Source organism: Oncorhynchus gorbuscha, unplaced genomic scaffold (genome assembly GCF_021184085.1).
Source record: "Oncorhynchus gorbuscha isolate QuinsamMale2020 ecotype Even-year unplaced genomic scaffold, OgorEven_v1.0 Un_scaffold_2832, whole genome shotgun sequence".
Taxonomy (NCBI): domain Eukaryota; kingdom Metazoa; phylum Chordata; class Actinopteri; order Salmoniformes; family Salmonidae; genus Oncorhynchus; species Oncorhynchus gorbuscha.
The window spans coordinates 57,501-64,087 of NW_025747233.1; the positions used below are offsets into that span (position 1 = coordinate 57,501).

Genomic DNA, 6,587 nt, shown 5'->3' on the forward strand with positions numbered 1-6,587 from the left:
CTTAGATTCCCACTGCTTGAAAAGTAGGCTCTTCAATAGTGATAATATGGTCATTTTAGAGGTAAAATGGACTGAACGAGATAGCGGACTGGTTAAGGCATCTTAGGTAACAGGAGAAGCTGTGATGGCCGAGAGGTTAAGGCGTTGGATTCGAAATCCAATGGGGTCTCCCCGCGCAGGTTTGAACCCTGCTCACAGCGCTTTGACAAACCAGTCTTTATTTGCAACATGTCACTGGGGAGTTGATATGGATAATGTCCTTAATCTGTGGATTTGTCCTTTGATTCAGGTGCTCAGAGTATATCTTCCAAGACAAAGAGTTAAACAGGCTCTTCAGAACAGATCCTTCTGGTTGTGAGATAGTCGAGCTGTTAAGGACTGCAAGATAACAGAGAAAATTTTGATGGCAGAGTGGTTAAGGCTTTGGACTTGAAATCCAATGTTGTCTTCTTGCGCAGGGTTGAAATCTGTTCGCAGTTCTATGACAAACCAGTATTTTTTAACATATCCTTGGTGACTTGATATGGATAATCTCTTTAAGACATGGACTTGTCCAGTGATTCAAGTGCTCAGAATACTTTTGTCTTTGTGTGAGCTAATTGAGAAAGTTGTGATGGCCGAGTGGTTAATACGTGATTTGACGTAAAAAGATCAATATGTCGGGCCATGAAGTTTGCCATTTTACACCAATGATGTCTGTTTCCAAATCCCAAACCCTTTACTTGCATTCCAACAGCTGCAATGGCCGATTCTTTAGACGTTGGACCTGAATTTCAATGGGGTCTCGCCACCCATGTTTTAACATTGCTCGAAGCGAATAGCCCACTTGTTCTTTCTCCTCATCACTTTGCTTAGATTCATACTGCTGCGATGGCCAAGTGGTTTAAGCTTTGCAAATGAACTCCAGTGTTGTCTCCCCATACAGTTTTTACAACTGCTTGCATCGCATTGACAAACCAGTCTTTATTTGTAAAATAGCATTGGTGACTTGATATTGATGAAGTGCTTAATGCATAGACTTGTCCTTTGATTCAAGTGCTCAGAATATGTATTCCTTGAAAAACAGTTCAAATAGGCTCTTCAGTAGACAGTCTCGTCTTTACAGAAGTAAAATTGACAGAATGAGATAATCGACTGGTTAAGGCCTGGTAGTTAACATAGAAACAATGCAGGTGTAAAAGCACGGTGGCTAGGAAAAACTCCCTAGAAAGGCCAAAACCTAGGAAGAAACCTAGAGAGGAACCGGGCTATGTGGGGTGGCCAGTCCTCTTCTGGCTGTGCCGGGTAGAGATTATAACAGAACATGACCAAGATGTTCAAATGTTCATAAATGACCAGCATGGTCAAATAATAATAAGGCAGAACAGTTGAAACTGGAGCAGCAGCACAGTCAGATGGACTGGGGACAGCAAGGAGCCATCATGTCAGGTAGTCCTGGGGCACGGTCCTAGGGCTCAGGTCCTCCGAGAGAGAGAAAGAAAGAGAGAATTAGAGAGAGCATATGTGGGGTGGCCAGTCCTCTTCTGGCTGTGCCAGGTGGAGATTATAACAGAACGTGGCCAAGATGTTCAAATGTTCATAAATGACCAGCATGGTTGAATAATAGTAAGGCAGAACAGTTGAAACTGGAGCAGGAGCATGGCCAGGTGGACTGGGGACAGCAAGGAGTCCTCATGTCAGGTAGTCCTGGGACATGGTCCTAGGGCCCAGGCCAGTTGAAACTGGAGCAGCAGCATGGCCAGGTGGACTGGGGACAGCAAGGAGTCATCATGTCAGGTAGTCCTGGGGCATGGTTCTAGGGCTCAGGTCCTCCGAGAGAGAGAAAGAAAGAGAGAAGGAGAGAATTAGAGAACGCACACTTAGATTTACACAGGACACCGAATAGGACAGGAGAAGTACTCCAGATAAACAAACTGACCCTAGCCCCCGACACATAAACTACTGCAGCATAAATACTGGAGGCTGAGACAGGAGGGGTCAGGAGACACTGTGGCCCCATCCGAGGACACCCCCGGACAGGGCCAAACAGGAAGGATATAACCCCACCCACTTTGCCAAAGCACAGCCCCCACACCACTAGAGGGAAATCTTCAACCACCAACTTACCATCCTGAGACAAGGCCGAGTATAGCCCACAAAGATCTCCGACACGGTACAACCCAAGGGGTGGGGGGAACCCAGACAGGCCGACCACAACAGTGAATCAACCCACCCAGGTGACGCATCCCCCCCCAGGGACGGCACGAGAGAGCCCCAGCAAGCCAGTGACTCAGCCCCGTAACAGGGTTAGAGGCAGAGAATCCCAGTGGAAAACGGGGAACCGGCCAGGCAGAGACAGCAAGGGCGGTTCGTTGCTCCAGAGCCTTTCCGTTCACCTTCCCACTCCTGGGCCAGACTACACTCAATCATATGACCCACTGAAGAGATGAGTCTTCAGTAAAGACTTAAAGGTTGAGACCGAGTTTGCGTCTCTGACATGGGTAGGCAGACCGTTCCATAAAAATGGAGCTCTATAGGAGAAAGCCCTGCCTCCAGCTGTTTGCTTAGAAATTCTAGGGACAATTAGGAGGCCTGCGTCTTGTGACCGTAGCGTACGTATAGGTATGTACGGCAGGACCAAATCAGAGAGGTAGGTAGGAGCAAGCCCATGTAATGCTTTGTAGGTTAGCAGTAAAACCTTGAAATCAGCCCTTGCTTTGACAGGAAGCCAGTGTAGAGAGGCTAGCACTGGAGTAATATGATCAATTTTTTTGGTTCTAGTCAGGATTCTAGCAGCCGTATTTAGCACTAACTGAAGTTTATTTAGTGCTTTATCCGGGTAGCCGGAAAATAGAGCATTGCAGTAGTCTAACCTAGAAGTGACAAAAGCATGGATTAATTTTTCTGCATCATTTTTGGACAGAAAGTTTCTGATTTTTGCAATGTTACGTAGATGGAAAAAAGCTGTCCTCGAAATGGTCTTGATATGTTCTTCAAAAGAGAGATCAGGGTCCAGAGTAACGCCGAGGTCCTTCACAGTTTTATTTGAGACGACTGTACAACCATTAAGATTAATTGTCAGATTCAACAGAAGATCTCTTTGTTTCTTGGGACCTAGAACAAGCATCTCTGTTTTGTCCGAGTTTAATAGTAGAAAGTTTGCAGCCATCCACTTCCTTATGTCTGAAACACATGCTTCTAGCGAGGGCAATTTTGGTGCTTCACCATGTTTCATTGAAATGTACAGCTGTGTGTCATCCGCATAGCAGTGAAAGTTTACATTATGTTTTCGAATAACATCCCCAAGAGGTAAAATATATAGTGAAAACAATAGTGGTCCTAAAACAGAACCTTGAGGAACACCGAAATGTACAGTTGATTTGTCAGAGGACAAACCATTCACAGAGACAAACTGATATCTTTCCGACAGATAAGACCTAAACCAGGCCAGAACATGTCCGTGTAGACCAATTTGGGTTTCCAATCTCTCCAAAAGAATGTGGTGATCGATGGTATCAAAAGCAGCACTAAGGTCTAGGAGCACGAGGACAGATGCAGAGCCTCGGTCCGATGCCATCAAAATGTCATTTACCACCTTCACAAGTGCCGTCTCAGTGCTATGATGGGGTCTAAAACCAGACTGAAGCATTTCGTATACATTGTTTGTCTTCAGGAAGGCAGTGAGTTGCTGCGCAACAGCCTTCTCTAAAATCTTTGAGAGGAATGGAAGATTCGATATAGGCCGATAGTTTTTTATATTTTCTGGGTCAAGGTTTGGCTTTTTCAAGAGAGGCTTTATTACTGCCACTTTTAGTGAGTTTGGTACACATCCAGTGGATAGAGAGCCGATTATTATGTTCAACATAGGAGGGCCAAGCACAGGAAGCAGCTCTTTCAGTAGTTTAGTTGGAATAGGGTCCAGTATACAGCTTGAAGGTTTAGAGGCCATGATTATTTTCATCATTGTGTCAAGAGATATAGTACTAAAACACTTGAGCGTCTCTCTTGATCCTAGGTCCTGGCAGAGTTGTGCAGACTCAGGACAACTGAGGTTTGGAGGAATACGCAGGTTTAAAGAGGAGTCCGTAATTTGCTTTCTAATAATCATAATCTTTTCCTCAAAGAAGTTCATGAATTTATCACTGCTAAAGTGCAAGTCATCCTCTCTTGGGGAATGCTGCTTTTAGTTAGCTTTGCCACAGTATCAAAAAGGAATTTCGGATTGTTCTTATTTTCCTCAATTAAATTAGAAAAATAGGACGATCGAGCAGCAGTAAGGGCTCTTCGGTACTGCACGGTACCATCCTTCCAAGCTAGTCGGAAGACTTCCAGTTTGGTGTGGCGCCATTTCCGTTCCAATTTTCTGGAAGCTTGCTTCAGAGCTCGGGTATTTTCTGTGTACCATGGAGCTAGTTTCTTATGAGACATTTTTTTAGTTTTTAGGGGTGCAACTGCATCTAGGGTATTGCGCAAGGTTAAATTGAGATCCTCAGTTAGGTGGTTAACGGATTTTTGTCCTCTGGCGTCCTTGGGTAGGCAGAGGGAGTCTGGAAGGGCATCAAGGAATCTTTGTGTTGTCTGTGAATTTATAGCACGACTTTTGATGTTCCTTGGTTGGGGTCTGAGCAGATTATTTGTTGCAATTGCAAACGTAATAAAATGGTGGTCTGATAGTCCAGGATTATGAGGAAAAACATTAAGATCCACAACATTTATTCCATGGGACAAAACTAGGTCCAGCGTATGACTGTGAGAGTGAGTGGGTCCAGAGACATGTTGGACAAAACCCACTGAGTCGATGATGGCTCCAAAAGCCTTTTGGAGTGGGTCTGTGGACTTTTCCATGTGAATATTAAAGTCACCAAAGATTAGAATATTATCTGCAATGACTACAAGGTCTGATAGGAATTCAGGGAACTCAGTGAGAAACGCTGTATATGGCCCAGGAGGCCTGTAAACAGTAGCTATAAAAAGTGATTGAGTAGGCTGCATAGATTTCATGACTAGAAGCTCAAAAGACGAAAACGTCATTTTTTTTTTTTGTAAATTGAAATTTGCTATCGTAAATGTTAGCAACACCTCCGCCTTTGCGGGATGCACGGGGATATGGTCACTAGTGTAGCCAGGAGGTGAGGCCTCATTTAACACAGTAAATTCATCAGGCTTAAGCCATGTTTCAGTCAGGCCAATCACATCAAGATTATGATCAGTGATTAGTTCATTGACTATAATTGCCTTTGAAGTAAGGGATCTAACATTAAGTAGCCCTATTTTGAGATGTGAGGTATCATGATCTCTTTCAGTAATGACAGGAATGGAGGTGGTCTTTATCCTAGTGAGATTGCTAAGGCGAACACCGCCATGTTTAGTTTTGCCCAACCCAGGTCGAGGCACAGACACGGTCTCAATGGTGATAGCTGAGCTGACTACACTAACTATGCTAGTGGCAGACTCCACTATGCTGGCAGGCTGGCTAATAGCCTGCTGCCTGGCCTGCACCCTATTTCATTGTGGAGCTAGAGGAGTTAGAGCCCTGTCTATGTTGGCAGATAAGATGAGAGCACCCCTCCAGCTAGGATGGAGTCCGTCACTCCTCAGCAGGTCAGGCTTGGTCCTGTTTGTGGGCGAGTCCCAGAAAGAGGGCCAATTATCTACAAATTCTATCTTTTGGGAGGGGCAGAAAACAGTTTTCAACCAGCGATTGAGTTGTGAGACTCTGCTGTAGAGCTCATCACTCCCCCTAACTGGGAGGGGGCCAGAGACAATTACTCGATGCCGACACATCTTTCTAGCTGATATGCACGCAGAAGCTATGTTGCGCTTGGTGATCTCTGACTGTTTCATCCTAACATCGTTGGTGCCGACGTGGATAACAATATCTCTATACTCTCTACACTCGCCAGTTTTAGCTTTAGCCAGCACCATCTTCAGATTAGCCTTAACGTCGGTAGCCCTGCCCCGGGTAAACAGTGTATGATCGCTGGATGATTCGCTTTAAGTCTAATACTGCGGGTAATGGAGTCGCCAATGACTAGAGTTTTCAATTTGTCAGAGCTAATGGTGGGAAGCTTCGGCGTCTCAGACCCCGTAACGGGAGGAGTAGAGACCAGAGAAGACTCGGCCTCTGACACCGACCCGCTGCTTAATGGGGAGAACCGGTTGAAAGTTTCTGTCTGCTGAATGAGCGACACCGGTTGAGCGTTCCTACAGCATTTCCTTCCAGAAACCGTGAGAAAGTTGTCCGGCTGCGGGGACTGTGCCAGGGGATTTATACTACTATCTGTACTTACTGGTGGCACAGACGCTGTTTCATCCTTTCCTACACTGAAATTACCCTTGCCTAACGATTGCGTCTGAAGCTGGGCTTGCAGTACAGCTATCCTCGCCGTAAGGCGCAGCACAGCGGCTGCAATTAGAAGGCATCATGTTAATGTTACTACTTAGCTTCGGCTGTTGGAGGTCCTGACGAATCGTGTCCAGATAAAGCGTCCGGAGTGAAAAAGTCGAGGAAAAAAATAAATATATGAACGGTAATTAAAAGTGAAACCCGTAAAGTTGTCAGGTAGCAAAATAGGTTGGCAACAAAACGCACAGCAATTTGAAAACAA

The 6,587-nt window shown here is 45.3% G+C and overlaps 1 non-coding gene across 1 annotated transcript; it reads left to right on the forward strand.

Moving 5' to 3' along the window:
- Positions 1-118: 118 nt before the first annotated feature.
- On the forward strand, positions 119-200 carry trnas-cga. The gene has a single exon. It is a non-coding gene; the product is annotated as a tRNA-Ser (tRNA).
- Positions 201-6,587: the final 6,387 nt, after the last annotated feature.